Raw genomic sequence first — 17,500 nt, forward strand, 5'->3', positions numbered from 1 at the left:
TTTTTAGTAATGCCCATGTTGAGGGTTAGGCCCAAAAAAAATATAAATTCGGAAACCGTAATGAGTTTCCATGCAAATGGTCTAACAAGGTTTGAATTTGGGTTGGCGGCGATAAATTGTTGTGCATATAAATTGCTTTGATCCACAATCAATGCATACAGATCTTCTGTGAAAAACAGCTCCAAAAAAATCAAGGGGAGTATTTAAATTTGCTGTTTCCACCTGAATTCCGGGTTGGGCAGTGAATAGGGGAAGTATGGGTGCTGCAGAATTTGTGGGCTGCCAGTCAGGATTTGCAAGCACATCTGGAAGAATACTAGGGGCTCTACCGGCCTGTGTGCGAATTCTTGGTGGCTGCGGGACACTACTTGTGCTCGCCACCGCACCAGCTTGTACTGCACTTATGGGACTCGCCATGTCACCAAGTGATACTGCAGTGCTGGTATGTGAAAGACCAGGATGTACTAAGCCACTGGTGCTCACCAGTTCACCAAAAGGTAGAGCCTCACTAGTACTGGCACTCTGCTGCATATGAGAGTCATCATGCGTTTGGAACATCTCAGCAACCTGGGCATGGGGTTGGGTATACCTGATCTTAGCAGGGACCTCTTCTCCATCGTCTGAGCTATCTGTCAGGGTGCCACTGCTGTCTACAGGTTCGTATTCTGAGGCTGATTGTGTCAGTGAGTCTTTCCCTTCGCTCTTACCTGACATGCTCAGAATCCTGTAGGACTCTTCACTAGAGTACCTTTCTATTGAATTTTGGCCACTAAATTTAAAGGTACCTAGTGCGACTCATGGAAAAAAGAGCACCTGGCTGTGCTAACAGAGATCAGGCCTGATTCTGTGAACACTGTGGTTTTGTGTGCAATGTATCAAGTGACAGTGACCTACTGACACTGCACTTGCTGGGGGAGGGGGGGCAAGCGTAGGGGCTAAACGTAGGTGCTTGCAGGTGTCGGGCTGATCCCACTAATGCTGCATTTTTGATCAAAAAATCTGTACACTGTACTAATGACACTGGTGACAGGGCAGTGAAGGGGTTAACTTGGGGAAGGGGGCATCAAGGGGTTGAATGTGTCCTAAAGTGTTCTAAACTGTAAAAGTGTGCTGCTTTTACTCACTGTGTGTTGATTATTCTCTCTTTGGGATGGAATGTGCCCAGAGGGAGATGTCATCATTTCCTGTAACCTGTGTAACAGGGCAGGGATCAATTATTCGACTTAGGCCGACCATTACTGGCCTAAATCAGATGATTGATCCCTCGGGGATCAAATCACGGCACCTGCAGTCGCCCCTCAGCCTGCAAAAACTGCGGGAATGCGAATCACGTATATGTACGTGATTTTGCGCATCCATGCCACCCTGTAGCAGTATTTCTGCTTTATGGCGGTTGGGAAGTGGTTAATAAAGAAAAATAGGGGCTACAGCAATTATGGATGCTGCTGCTGCTGTTGCTGCTGCAAAAGAATTACAAAAGTAAATGAAAAAAATGAAGAAAGCCAAAAAAAAAAAAGGGAACCACTGGTGAAGAAGGAACACCTGCGATGCAGAAGGGGTACGGTTATTGTGCCCAAAATACTTTTGCTGCTACGGCAGAAAAATAAATTTAAAAAAACCCCAAAGAATTAAGAAAGCCAAAAAAAGGGAACCACTGTTGACACAGAAGGAGGAACACTTGCGATGCAGAAGGGGGAACTGCCCAATTATGTCGTACATAGTTTCAGTGCTGCTACACGGCAATAATTAAATAAAAGTGAAAAAAAAATAACCAATAAAAAAGGAAACCACTGCTCTGATGCAGCAGGAGGAACACCTGCGACACAGAAGGGAGGGGGACAGTAATGATGCAGCAACAGAAAAAAAAATGTAACAAAGAAAAAAAAAATAAATGGGGACATCGGTGATACAGAACTGCTGTAAAAACACTTGCTCTCACTGTGCTCTCACAGTGCATTGTGCTGTGATTGGTCAAAGCATTGTGCCTGACCTGTGGTCAGGTGCATTGCTTTGGCCAATCACAATGCACTGTCAGAGCACAGTGCATGGGGTGTGGCAGGTGAACAGCCCGCCAAATGTGATAAGCATTCGTGTGTTCACAGAACACATGAACACTCGATGTTCAAGTCGAACATCAAAGGCATCCCTACCCAATTTATGTACCTCTAACCAATTAAGATTGCTAGCTTTTATTTCATGGCAGCTGAGCATGGACTTGGAAGTTAGGGCTCCCAACTATAGCACAGGTTAACCACTTGCCCTCCAGAGGATTTACCCCCACCCCCCCTTCCTGACCAGGCCATTTTTTGTGAAACGGCGCTGCGTTACTTTGGCTGACAATTGTGCGGTCTTGCTCCTTCCCCTCTGTGACACCAGAAACTGGAAGCGATGAGGATTCTAATAGGCACCAGATCCCTTTTTAAAGGGACCTGTCATGGTCCATGCCTATCACAAGAGATGTTGCTCATAACTGATGATAGCAATATAGTTCAAGCAAAAAAACTTAAAGAAATTGTGTAAAAAAAAAAAAATTAAAAAAAAAGCTCACATGCAAATGCTTTGTGCTCCTAAGTCCTGTACGCATATGTACAGTGAAGGAAATAAGTATTTGATCCCTTGCTGATTTTGAATGTTTGCCCACTCACAAAGAAATGATCAGTCTAAAAATTGAATGGTAGGTGTATTGTAACACTGAGAGACGGAATAGCAACAAAAAATTCAAAAGAAATGCATGTCTAACAAGTTATACACTGATTGCATGTTCATGAGGGAAATAAATATTTGGGCTGGGTTGCATACTTGGATAAGGGTCTAGTGTGGATATTTGGGGGGGATCCCCACACTGTTTTCTTTGTATTCTGCTATCAGTGAGGAACCCTGCTGACAACTGACTTATCGGCCTCTCCTTAGCAACCAAGTATTCTTCAAATAGAATTCAGATTGGTGAATCAGTTTTTGACCCATTCAAATTCTAGTCTTTCCAAAACTAATAAATAAGGTAGAAAACCGATGTAAAAACAGATGTACACAACGGATGTAAAAACTGAAGTCCGATCTGATTTTCTAACAAAAACTGGTGACTGAACAGAAGGAACACCTGTATGAAAGGACCCTAATGTGTCAAGCCTGAGCCAGGAGAAGAACAGATCATGCAGAGTGAAATCAAACACATGTACTACAACAGGAACACTGAAAAATCTGACAGAAAGTAGGCCCATCGTTGCTCGCGACTTTTTCAGTCCGCTCGTATGTATGCAGGATAACTCGGCTTTGTGTGAAATAAGAATTTTCCTTTCGAACCTAAAGGCAAGTAAACAAAAGAGTTGATTTGTTATGATTATTTGAAACCGGGACATTTTGCAAGAGATTGCCAGACACCCCATAAGCAAAGATACAGTATGTAGCACTCCCGGGGGGTTCTCGGTTCAGATAGTGAAGAAGGAGCAGGTCAATCAGTGTCACTAGGGTGGCCAGAACATTACTTAAAGCAGTATAAAACCTGTAACGGAACCGGACCCCGACTGCACTTAGGTATTTCTGTTAGACTCCCACTTCCCCGTCCGAACACAGACCAGACACCACTCTTGAAGGAAAGCCAGGAAATAGACTACTTTATTTTTAACACAGATACAAGATATATACACAGGGGCAATACACACCCAGTAACAAGAGACACATCAGCAGACAGTCCCATCGGGGGCAGGGCTGCCGGAAACACCCCCCACCAAGTCAATACACACAAACACATACATCCCATAATAGTTTGCTCCCAAGTAAGACACACAATAGAACAATGGGCTACAACCACATGGCATTAAACAATGAACAACCCCCACCCCACCTATACATGTCTACACAATATCATGACATATCACCCTGCACCCCTAACAGGCACAGGGTGACTTACACATAAGAGGGATATGGGGAGCTGAGACAGGAGTCTCCCCACCTCTCTAAAGTGAGCTGTGTTCCATGGGCCCCCCCACCCAAAGTGACTCCCGTCACATATCTCCCCTTTCGGCAGGAGACTAATGCAGGAGTAAACCCCAGACGGGTGGACTTTGAAGTTAGTCTGTACTTCCAGTCCCCCAATGCCAGCACCCACACAGTTCCCCAAACAAATGGTCCCAAACAAAGCATTACTCACCCAGCCAATCTCTGCCTCTCTCGTAGAACATACCCGCCACTGGGGAGAAGTACGGACTGGTCCTTCTCCCTGAAGTCCTCTCAGCCGCTAGAGAGAAGACAGGGTGGCTGTGCTGACTCCATCATGCTGTTGGGGATCTGGGCCGACTGCCCAGCATCCCTGGGGTATCCAGGTGGTGACTGTAGTCTCATCCACTTTGACTTGATGGACATCCCCCAGTGTTTGCAAAGTAAGGCTGATATCCTCCTTTCCCAATGCCAGATCCTTTTCTGGGGTTGTGTCAGTGGAGACTGAAGTCCCATCCACAGACATCAGCTCAAGCTGCCGCTGTGAGGTGCCGATTGCATCCTCTTCCTGTAACTCCTGTGGTGCTAATTGTTGTGGGCAGAGGTCAACAACGCCATGCCCTGATGCCAGCTCTTCTGCTGGAGGTGTGCCGGCTGGTTCCTCCTCAGCAGAAAAGTAAATCAAATCCCCAGTCTCTGGAACTGGTGTCTGGGGATAGGGGTTCACCATCTCCTGTCCATGGAACTCAGAAGATGTTACCAGTGCTGGGCAGAGTTCACTAATGTTTGGCCCTGTTGCCAGCTCTTGTGCTAGAGGCTCACCAGGTTCTTTTTCCCTCAGCAGAGAAGTCTATCAAATCTCCAGTCTCTGGAATTTCCACTGCCGATTCTTGGACATGCTGCTGTACATGTTTTAGAAGTTGCCTGTATGCCCTTTCCAGATGCTGTTCTTTCATCAGCAGGTATTCCAGATCTGGTTCAAGCTCTGAGACCCCTGTGAGACCAAACATAGCCTCTCTGTCTTCTCGCAAGTCCTCAAGGGTAGGTTCTCCTTCATCTCCAAACACAAAATGATCTGTAAGGCTCTCCCACAGCAATCCAGGGCCACCAAAGTCATATCCCTCCAGAGAGCTTTCCGTTGTCACCCCTAAATATTTCTGCTCTGCGTACCATTGCAGAGCCCGATATCGGTTGTCCAGCTCTATCCCCTGCTGGACCAGCCTGTCCAACTCAGTCACCCATTGCTCCTTGGGTTGCTCTCCCAGGAATGGTATCCGTAACTTCCGATGGTCCCTGGCCCGTGCCCCTGGGGTTGGATAGCACTTGCCCTTGTACATACCAGCAACCTGGAGGGCTCCACTCCAAAGTACCTCCCGAATCCGCTACCTGAGCTCCAGGTACTCAAACGCAAACACAGTCCTGGGGTATGTTGCAAGAACAATCCGCAGCAGCCCTGGGAACTCTGATGCCAAGTCCATATCTCCACTGGGGTGACCAACGTCTCCTTTCCTGATCTTGAATCCCGGTCGTGGTTTGGACGTGTTCACAGCTAGGATGCACAAGCCCACCGCTTGCCACCAATGTAACAGAACCGGACCCCGACTGCACTTAGGTATTTCCGTTAGACTCCCACTTCCCCGTCCAAACACAAACCAAACACCACTCTTGAAGGAAAGCCAGGAAATAGACTATTTTAACACAGATACAAGATATATACACAGGGCGGGGCAATACACACCCAGTAACAAGAGACACATCAGCAGACAGTCCCATCAGGGGGCAGGGCTGCTGGAAACACCCCCCACTAAGCCAATACACACAAACACATACATCCCATAATAGTTTGCTCCCAAGTAAGACACACAAAACAATGGGCTACAACCACATGGCATTAAACAATGAACAACCCCCACCCCACCTATACATGTCTACACAATATCATGACATATCACCCTGCACTCCTAACAGGCACAGGGTGACTTACACATAAGAGGGATTTGGGGAGCTGAGACAGGGATCTCCCCACCTCTCTAAAGTGAGCTGTGTTCCCACCCAAAGTGACTCCCGTCACAAAACCCAAAACCAAAAATGTAATATATTGCGGCTCATCAATCATTAGATGTGGCTGCCTTTTCTTTTCTTAGGCTTTGTTCCCCTCTGTTTTCACCTGGTGATGTGGTGAGCAATTCAGGGTACACATGAGAAGTTTTTTTTTTTTCCCTTCAACCCAGTGGGCTGAATGAAAAAAAAAAACACCTGAGAGATCGCCATAATAACACAAGCGATGTTACTGCGTTGATCTCCCCCGCTGTGCTATTGTGTTCTGTCAGGGGTACTGATCAGTCATTTCAAAACAGCATAGGCAACAGATTAATGTAGAAAATTTTTCTTTATTGCATAAAGGAGTAAAAATAGTTCATGGCACAGTTAACACTAACACGTTTCAGTCCAAAAAACAGACCTTATTCATAGCTTAGTAAGTACTGTCAGTGTCAGTAACAGCATAACACGCATCATGCTTGAAATACATTTTAGGTAAGTCCTGAGACATATCTTTGCACTCAATGCCCCATTCTGTGTGCATAGTCTCACCCTCTGTGGGAGGTACACTACCCTCCCCCCAGCTCGGGGTGCCATCTTAAGCACATTGCTTTAAAAAACAAGCAACTATAGCTCCAGCTGCTCCTCTGCCCCAGTTTTGCAGCAACATTCTCTTCACTCATTAAGGTTGTGAGTACCCCACTAGGGATCTCTTCAACCTCATAGCTGATATCAAACAGAAGGGAAATGGGACAAGGGGGCAGGAAAAGATGATGAGGGTATTTAGGGTTCCTCTCAAAACTCTGCACCTGGGTCTCTGAACCTCAGGCTTCACACCTCAACCCTCCCATTATCACCTTATGTATTCCTAATTCTACCTTTTTCACTAGAGACCTGATGGGAAAAGACTGCACTCCTAGAGACCCCAGGACGTGCATGGCTTAAACACTGCCAGTTAGCATACCCTGCTGAATTATTGTCCGACTCATTCATCGTGACAGAGTTACTGTCAGATGAAAATGAGCAGGGTGGGGGAGTTGAATAAGTGTACAGTGAAGTCTGACAACTTCTCCTTGGAGGATGTACAGTCACTCTCCATCTCTCTCAAGCTAAGAGAGACTATTGTTGGTGGATAGCGCGTTCTCCTGTTTGGAATTAGAACCCTCACCACCTGCCGGATTTAAGGTCACCATTATGGGATTCCTTCCCTCAAAAAGTTGAAAGTGCCTGTGGTGGATCTGGCTATTTCCTGCCTCAACAAATTCCTTATAGTTCCGGTTGAGGATGTTCCAGTCTTCAAATAACCAGTGGACAAGAGGTTAGAAGCTCTCCTTAAAGCCTATTTTGCTCTGTCAACCTCATCCATGCAACCGATGGTGGTGTCTATGGCTATTTGCCAAATTTTGATAGTCTGTGTCAAGCGCGGATCACAACCTGAATCAATCCTGAAGAATTCCTCAGTACTTCAGAAACTTGAGGTCCTTCCAGTAGCATGCTCTACTGCATAAAGGGTTGCTACAGAACAATAAACATGTCTTCCCTGGGACTTTTCAGCAGCCACAATTGAAGTATAAAATGAATGTCGATCATCAAAATTCCTCCTTGGCGTGGGCTAGGGGATGATTGACAATCTCATCCAAAGCTGTCATTTACTAGTCGGGCCCTATAAAAATCCTGTAGAACAGCACAGTTTTCTTTGTCTTGGTATGCTGCTGAAGCACTTTGAAGTGTGTACTCCAAGGTGCCTCTTGGTAAGCCAAATGTTTGCTGGAAATGATTCTGGGATATTTATAGAAATACACATAGCTGTACCCATCATGATTTAATTTTCCCTATGTTGTTTACCCTACATATAGATATGAGGCAATGTTTGGGTACATCAGTCTTCTACCTATTAGACTCTCTTCTTTGACACGTTCTGATATTACTGAACAAACAAATAATGAAGGTAATTCATTCAGTCCTTTTGGTCTTCTTTGTGGCCTGTTTGTGACAATATAGAAATCTAAGCGTACACAAGTTTTTTGTAATTTCTACCTTTAATGTTACAGGTTGTGCTGTGGATGCGTGCAGCCGGTTGCGCCTGACCTGCATTAGGGCTCTTAGGGGTGGGACATGGATGCCCCTGGGCAACTCACTCATACATGGAATATGGTCTCCACATGTTGATTGTAAGTTGTTCTAATACTATTGTTGTTAGGTGTGTTCATTACTCTTTATTTTATGTTATGTAGTTTACATTGTCATTACCCTCATGTACATATTTCTCTATCTAGATATGCAGGTATCTCTTCAATTTCCCCTGATGAAGACTTGTTTGTAGTCAAAACGCGTTGGTAATTTAGTTCTGGAGACAGATCTATGACACTGCATATTATACGTTGTTTATTTTGGAACCTCACTCTCGTATATATGTGATGGAGATAGCCATCCGGCATTGTAAGATATATGTTATCTTTGGATGATCTATTGTGCAAATTGCTGTTATATCGAGCATTAAAATGTAATTGTATTATAATGGGTTGCATACAACATTTAAATTTGGCAAATGAGACCAAGAACTTTTCGGCTCATAATGAAGGATTTTCTATATGAAAATTTAATAAAACTTGATTTTAAGGAATTTTGATGATCGACATTGATTTTATTTCAATTTTACTTCAATTGTGGCTGCTGAAAAGTCCCAGGGGAGACGTTTGTTGTTCTGTAGCAATAATCAAGGGATGTAGCAGCAGTATTCACAATTTCACCACCCCCTAGTTTCAATTTATTTACTGCATAGAGGGTTTGGCCGACTCCCTAAGCCAAAATTCTTACCTCGCTCTCATATCTGTACAGATGTGCAGGATGCAGAATTGGTCTGCAGAGACAGTTTGCAAGATATGCTTAGAAAGGATTCTTAAGGAAGTCACTGAAAGAAAAAGCACTCTTTTACCCAGTAAGAAGGAAGTTAAGGTTCCCATGACAAAGTCTGCTGCTTCAGGGTTCCAGAAGACTTCTTTCCATCCCTCCCAGACCTTTGCTTCAAAAAGCAGGTCCTCCACTTAGTTTCGTCATCAGGTCTGATCTTTGATTACATCACTGCAACAAGGAGAATTTTTAGTATCGATAGACATCAAGGATGCATATGTACATGTCTTCATTTTTCCCCTGCATGAGTAGTTGCTGCAATTTGTGGTGCATGAGCAGTTTGATGCTCTTTGACCTGTTCACAGCGCTGTGGGTCTTTACCAACATTCTTGTCCTAATCCTGGTGATACTGAACTCTCAGGGAATCTACATTATTCGATATCTTGATGATTTTCTCTTTCCCTGAACCCTGTCTGCCAGTGTGCCGTGAACAATACAGACACTTCAGAGCTGAGAGTGGATTCTTTGACTACAGAAGTCTGCATTGGATCTAACCCACCTCTTGAAGTAACTGGGCCTAGACTTGGAAACGATTTATACCTGGGTCTTTCTGCCCTAGGATAGAAGGTTGACCCACCAAGCTCATGTTATCCTGCAGTCCAATTTTGCATGAGGTTACTGAACCTGATGGTGGCCTCATTCAAGGCAATGGTATTTACCCAGTTTCACTTCAGACCTCTGCAGCTCAAAGTGCTGCCTCGGTGTTTGGACAGACCCATGTCCCTTTGTCCCAAGGTCAGGATATCTCTAACTTGGTGGCTGACCAGTCCCATACTGGAACCCAGTAAGTCCTTTCTTCTGTTAACCTGGACAGTTCTCATGATGGATACCAGCCTTTCGGGCTAGGGAGGTGTCCTAGGAAGGGAAATGATCCAAGGGATGTGGTCGCTGATGGAGTCCAGACATCCTGATAACATTCTTGAACCCAGGCCCATCTGCCTATCCCTGCTGCATTGGATCAGATCAGGGGCAACCAAAAAGGGTTAATTCAAACAGTGTCTTGGCCACATGTTATATCAATCATCAGGGTGGCAGCAGAAGCCGCAATTCCCTTTGAGAAGTCAACTTAATTCTGGCTTGGGCTGAAAGGCACATTCCAGTCTTGCCCACACATTCCCAGAGTGGGCAATTGGCAGATGGACTTTCTCAGTCATCAGCGCCTAGATGTAGGGGAATGGTCTCTTTACCCTGAAGTGGACATCTGTCACCACTGGGGGGATGCCAGACATAGATGTCAGGGACCGCCGCGGCTCCGTCCCCGGCACATGCGCACTAGCGGCAGCTCACGCCGGGACACAAGCACCAGGTCCCGGCGGGCCGAGGCTGACAGGATGCCGCGCATGCGCAGTAGGAGCCGTGGGCGCGTCCTGGGCGGCCAATGACAGTGCAGGGCGCGATATTTAAAGATGCCCTGCACTGTCACAAATTGCCGCAAGGTCTGACCTGTTACCTGAAGTTTCCTGTGCCCTGTGATTATAGACCCGGATTGTCTGACCTTCTGCCTGCTCCAGCCCTGACCCGGATTATCTGACTACGCTGCCTTCTCCTGAGTTTGACCTGGATTGCCCTTGACTACGCTGCCTTCTCCTATTCCGACCCCTGGCTTGTTTGACCATTCTGCGGACTGACTTTGATACTGACCCTGCGTGTGACCTGACCACTCTCTGCCTGCCATCTCTGTACCTTGCCATTCCCCACGGTGACAAACGCCGGTTTATCCTGCCTGGTCCTGCCGGCATCCTCACATCTGGCTCTCTTCTGATTTACACTCATCCCCGGAGGCTCCCTCTGCCACTGGTGGTATTGCTCGGAGGTCGTGACCTGGTCCTGGTTCTGCTCCAAGTCCATCCCCACCATCAGGGGCCCTGGTGAAAATGCAGACCAGGACTTAGACCCCACGCTTCGGGTGATTCCGTCTAGTGGGCTGCCAGAGGCACCACCTGGCGGATCCGTAACAATAGATCTATTGGCATCCTACTTTAACAGCAAGGTGGAAAGGTTTGTGGCCAGGATCATGGATCAAAAGGCCTTTGCAGTAAATGTACTTGTGATACTATGGGATCTGTTCTGGCTGATATATGCCTTCCCTCTGTTATAGACACTTTCTCATCTGCTTCACAGGATCAAGATGGAGGGCAGTCCAATGATAATAGTAGCACCAAATTGGCCCAGAAGGACTTGGTACTCGGGCATTTTTTGTCCAATTGGCGATACTCGGCGGGTAATTCCAGATTGACCAGTTCTGTCATTTCAAGGACTGGTCTACCATCCTGCTTGATGGTCAATGGCTTTTACAGCTTCGCTTTGTCAGTCCTGAGAGACTGGAGTCTTTTTGACTCCGGTATTCTAAGAGTTCTAAAGCTGGGAATTTGACCTCTTGCAAGGTCCCACATGCCACCTTCTTTCTGTTCAGACATTTTCCTCTAATTGTTTGCTAAAAAAACTATGGAGTGCTGGGAGATGAGGAGTTATATGGGCTGTGCTAACAACTTTGTGCATCATTGTCCTCATTTGAAAAAATGGCAGCATACAACTCATGGTCAAGATTTAAAAGAGCCTTTGTTGAGTAATGTACTACAAAAAAGGATTTTAGAGGTAAATAAAAATCTTTTTTTGCCATGATTTAGTACACGGATTAAGCAGAATGGTTTTGTTCATGCATTTTTGCTGTGATGGACCAAATATATACTTACCTAGCTCCTTTTCTGCTGTTGTAAATATGACATATACACAATAGTGGGCACAATTCACTAAAGGTTATTGAATGCGTTATAACTATGCAAAAAGTGGTCAGACCAGGGTAGGAGGTCAATGATTGGTTAAAACAAAATAGGTGGGAAAGTGCAAACTGGAGCACGTGGCAGCTAGATTCCACTGAGGAGTTGTCTCTGGAGGCTGGCAGACTGCATAGCAGAGAAGATGGAGCCCTTTAAATCCAGTCTTCTCGGACAATTAAAGTAATGCAGAAGAAGAGGAGGAGAAAATCTAGAGTGGTCCTTTTAAAGCAGCGGTTCTCAACCTGGGGGTCGCGACCCGTTTGGGGGTCGAACGACACTTTCACAGGGGTCGCCTAAGACCATCGGAAAATACATATTTCCAATGGCCTTAGGAACCGAGACACCACTCCTCTATCCGTCTCCAGGTGTGGGCGGGATGACATGCCGTCCCTGTCATCTGGACACATCCCCGGGATCAATCCTTCGCCGGTGATTGGCCGCCGGAACTGTAGCTCAGGAGAGGCACACAGGCGGCCAATCACCAGTGAGGAGGTGGAGCTTGGAGAGGAGGAGCCGAGCGGCACCGCGAAAATCGAGCGAGTGAAGAGGAGGAGAGCGGCCGGAGAAGGAAGACATCTGACCGGTAAGTGTCTGTACCATGGGAGAGGGAGGGAGCGAGCGAGCCCAGGCTGGAGCAGGGGTCAGCAAGGTAAGTATCATTGGTGTCAGTGGGAGGAATAGTGTCCCATCATTGGTGTCACTAATACCAATGATGGGGCACTATTCCTCCCCCCACTGACACCAACGATGGGGCACTATTCCTCCCCCCACTGACACCAACGATGGGGCACTATTCCTCCCCCCACTGACACCAACGATGGGGCACTATTCCTCCCCCCACTGACACCAACGATGGGGCACTATTCCCCCCCCACTGACACCAACGATGGGGCACTATTCCTCCCCCCACTGACACCAACAATGGGGCACTATTCCTCCCCCCACTGACACCAACAATGGGGCACTATTCCTCCCCCCACTGACACCAATGATGGGGCACTATTCCTCCCCCCACTGACACCAACGATGGGGCACTATTCCTCCCACTGATACCAACGATGGGGCACTATTCCTCCCACTGATACCAACGATGGGGCACTATTGCTCCCCCTGATACCAACGATGGGGCACTATTCCTCCCACTGACACCAATGATGGGGCACTATTCCTCCCACTGACACCAATGATGGGGGCACTATTCCCCCCACTGACACCAATGATGGGGCACTATTCCCCCCACTGACACCTATGATGGGGCACTATTCCTCCCACTGACACCAATGATGGGGCACTATTCCTCCCACTGACACCAATGATGGGGCACTATTCCTCCCACTGACACCAATGATGGGGCACTATTCCTCCCACTGATACCATTGATGGGGCACTATTCCTCCCACTGATACCAGTGATGGGACACTATTCCTCCCACTGACACCAGTGATGGGACACTATTCCTCCCACTGACACCAGTGATGGGGCACTATTCCCCCCACTGACAACAATGATGGGGCACTATTCCCCCCACTGACACCAATGATGGGGCACTATTGCTCCCACTGACACCAATGATGGGGCACTATTCCCCCCACTGACACCTATGATGAGGCACTATTCCTCCCACTGACACCAATGATGGGGCACTATTCCTCCCACTGGTACCAATGATGGGGCACTATTCCTCCCACTGATACCAGTGATGGGACACTATTCCTCCCACTGACACCAGTGATGGGACACTATTCCTCCCACTGACACCAGTGATGGGGCACTATTCCCCCCACTGACAACAATGATGGGGCACTATTCCCCCCACTGACACCAATGATGGGGCACTATTGCTCCCACTGACACCAATGATGGGGCACTATTCCCCCCACTGACACCTATGATGAGGCACTATTCCTCCCACTGACACCAATGATGGGACACTATTCCCCCCACTGACACCAATGATGGGGCACTATTCCTCCCACTGACACCAGTGATGGGGCACTATTCCTCCCACTGACACCAATGATGGGGCACTATTCCTCCCACTGACACCAATGATGGGGCACTATTCCTCCCACTGACACCTATGATGGGGCACTATTCCTCCCACTGACACCAATGATGGGGCACTATTCCTACCACTGACACCAATGATGGGGCACTATTCCTACCACTGATACCAATGATGGGGTACTATTCCTCCCATTGACATCAGTGATGGGACACTATTCCTCCCACTGACACCAATGACGTGGCACTACTCCTCCCACTGACACCAATGATGGGGCACTATTCCTCCCACTGACACCTATGATGGGGCACTATTCCTCCCACTGACACCAATGATGGGGCACTATTCCTCCCACTGACACCAATGATGGGGCACTATTCCTACCACTGATACCAATGATGGGGTACTATTCCTCCCATTGACATCAGTGATGGGACACTATTCCTCCCACTGACACCAATGACGTGGCACTATTCCTCCCACTGACACCTATGATGGGGCACTATTCCTCCCACTGACACCAATGATGGGGCACTATTCCTACCACTGACACCAATGATGGGGCACTATTCCTACCACTGATACCAATGATGGGGTACTATTCCGCCCATTGACATCAGTGATGGGACACTATTCCTCCCACTGACACCAATGACGTGGCACTACTCCTCCCACTGACACCAATGATGGGGCACTATTCCTCCCACTGACACCTATGATGGGGCACTATTCCTCCCACTGACACCAATGATGGGGCACTATTCCTCCCACTGACACCAATGATGGGGCACTATTCCTACCACTGACACCAATGATGGGGCACTATTCCTACCACTGATACCAATGATGGGGTACTATTCCTCCCATTGACATCAGTGATGGGACACTATTCCTCCCACTGACACCAATGACGTGGCACTACTCCTCCCACTGCAAAATTACAGTTATGAAGTAGCAACGAAAATAATTTTATGGTTGGGGGTCACCACAACATGAGGATCTGTATTAAGGGGTCGCGGCATTAAAAAGGTTGAGAACCACTGTTTTAAAGGAAGGATGCTTTAAGGAGCGCACATTGCTGGATAAATACACGCATGTGGATACCCTGCAGAAGTTCCGGTTATCCAAGACACTAATGGAGCTCTATAGCCAGCTCATTTCGTACCTCGAGCCCTCAACCCAGAGAAGCCATACCATACTATCCATGACCTAATTGTTGGCTGCATTATGTTTTTTGGGAAAGTATCCTATCAGATGATAGCTGGCGAAATAATTATTATTATTATACAGTATTTATAAAGCGCCAATAGTTCGCTCAGCGCTGTACATTACAATAGCGGGAATTTCACAGGCCTCATTTTCCTGTTTCCTCACCAATGTAGTGCATGGTTTCCTTGCAATAGCAGTATATATTATTTCTGGAATCTCTTCAATAGTGGGATCAAATCAAAAATTATTTTTATCAAATTGCTGGAATCCCAAATGTGCTTGATGCAATTGACTGTACACATGCTTCTTTTTTTGCACCATCTTTTAAAGAGCATATCTACCGCAACAGGAAAGGTTACCACTCCTTAAATATCCAAGTGGTATGTAATGCCAATCTGTCAGGAATGTAGTGACTGAGTTCCCAGGATCTTTGCATGATGCCCACATATTGTGCCAATCCCAAATCTATGACATCTTTGAAACCCAAAAAATATCTGGAGGTAGACTGCTAGGTAAGAGACCTATACTTTTCATGTTTTTTTATGCTTATGTCCTGTGTTCTTTCCCTTTTAAAACAACGAATGAAATGTTTGACTATCCAGGTGATGCTGGGTACCCATGCTTACCACTTCTCACGCCACTGTTCAGACTGTCCAAAGCTGCTGAAAATAGATACAACACTGGTTTCGCACACAGGATGTGACGATTGTGCAATATGCTTGCAATAACTTACCGCACAGTTTCATGCAGTAATTAACAGATAATTTGGAAATATAATATATTCAAGATTATGAGGAGCATTTCTTCATGAATTAGATTTTTTTTTGTGGGGGGGCGTTAACACTGTGCTTTATTTTACCAAAAACTCGGATGCAGTAAAATATTGCTCAATGAATTGTGCCCAGTATCTCAGAAATTGTACCCTACTGCCAATAGCTACTTTCAACAGATGGTGCTGATGACTATCTAGATCAGCCTTTCTCAAGCAGCGATTCTCCAGATGTTGTTAGGAGTTACTTGAGCAATGAGCAACTTTTGCCTCCCAGATGAGTAACCACTGATACCAGTGATCTTTTAGCTCTCTGTAAAGATGGGATTCTTCCCAATGACTACCAGTGTAAGGAACTTTTGTCCCAGTGATCATCACAATAATGTACTGTGAACTATAGATATAGAAATTATTGGCAGGGGTTCCCTGAACCCTGAAAGTTATTTTAAGGGTTCCTCTGTGTTAAGAAAGACAAATCTAGATGGTTTGTGATATTCCTTTATAAAATACCTTTAATAAAAATAGAGGAGTTTAAATAAGAATGATATTGTACTAATATACATTTCCATGTACTCCCCAGACAGAATAGTTTGAATGCACCTATAGACATGATAGCAATACACATGGGTACCTCTAGGAAAAGGTTTTCTATAGAAAGATGGCTGTTAAATTTTCTGTACCTTAGTTTCTTAGCCTTATAAACATACCATGAGATTTACTTTATTTTTGTAATGGCTGTGATGCTTTGGATTTGGCTTGACTGCTCTGTTCATAATTAGTGATAAAAATTTACATGTAAATAAAATCATAAACCTGAATATCATCTTCATTTAAAGTGACATGAAACTCTGATTTAAAAAAAATATATATATTCAAATATGTATTCTTAACTCAAAAGGTGTTTTCTATTTCTCTCCGCTTCCTCAAAGGCCTCATGTACACTGGCATTTTTTGCCAAAGCCTTGAACTCAACTCAATAAAAGCTTATGTGTCCATGTTCACATAGGCTTTTAGCAGAGTTTAGCGGCAGTTAAATGTTCCTCTTCTGAACGCAGAATAATTGAATTCAGGAGAGGAACATTTTGGCCAAAAAAAGCTTGGGCGTTTATCCATTTCAATGGAAAATACTCTGGCCAATCAAATGAATAAACGTCCAAGTGCTAAACGCGGTACCGCGTTTACACGCATTTGTGCTTCAATTTAGCATTTTTATGCTGCCAGGAGAGTTTAACGACTAAGTGAGTTCATCTGTATATGAGGCCTAGATCTCCACATTCCTACTGTTATCTGACTTCCTGTCAAAGGGCATATGTCTATGCTGTCCTACTAACAGTTAGCCGACAGCTAGCTAATAAAACTGACAGAAGCAGTGTTGTGTTTCATTCCAAAACTGAATTTACTTCTGTGAATATTTCTGTTAAACTGCAATACAATCACATAAACTGAAATTACAATATGCTTGTAAACATGTCTCTCACAAATGTATACAATGAATACATTTCTTGCAAACAGCTACCTACAAATCACAATAAATACATTTAAATGTGATCTAGTTATTTATGTGACTTTGACAAACACAATGAAAGAACTTACAGGCATATGTTTATCAAAGGGAGGAAGGAGGCCTTCACTGGTGTTCTTCTGGAAGCTAAACTGGAACTGGACTGATATGTGAGTGAAACTTCCTGTTTTAGGATTTCAATAGACTGCAATTGCAGTGAATGCCCAATAGCTCCCTACTCAACACAATGATGTGAATACAGAACAGGGTGGCTATGTTTGTTCTCTATGGTCTTACTCTATGTTCCTGAGATGGGCTAGGAACTACAGACTATAGGATGTGTAGTGTGCATAGAG

The 17,500-nt window shown here is 45.6% G+C and overlaps 1 long non-coding RNA gene across 1 annotated transcript; it reads left to right on the plus strand.

Annotated features, from left to right (window-relative positions):
* The first annotated feature begins 8,022 nt into the window (after positions 1–8,022).
* LOC149450015 (uncharacterized) lies at positions 8,023–8,596 on the plus strand. The gene is made up of 2 exons (XR_016315313.1): positions 8,023–8,144; positions 8,250–8,596. It is a non-coding gene; the product is annotated as an uncharacterized LOC149450015 (long non-coding RNA).
* The last annotated feature ends 8,904 nt before the right edge of the window (positions 8,597–17,500 follow it).

This window comes from Staurois parvus, unplaced genomic scaffold (genome assembly GCF_062004578.1).
Source record: "Staurois parvus isolate SC_StPar_1 unplaced genomic scaffold, SC_StPar_1.0 ptg000586l, whole genome shotgun sequence".
Taxonomy (NCBI): domain Eukaryota; kingdom Metazoa; phylum Chordata; class Amphibia; order Anura; family Ranidae; genus Staurois; species Staurois parvus.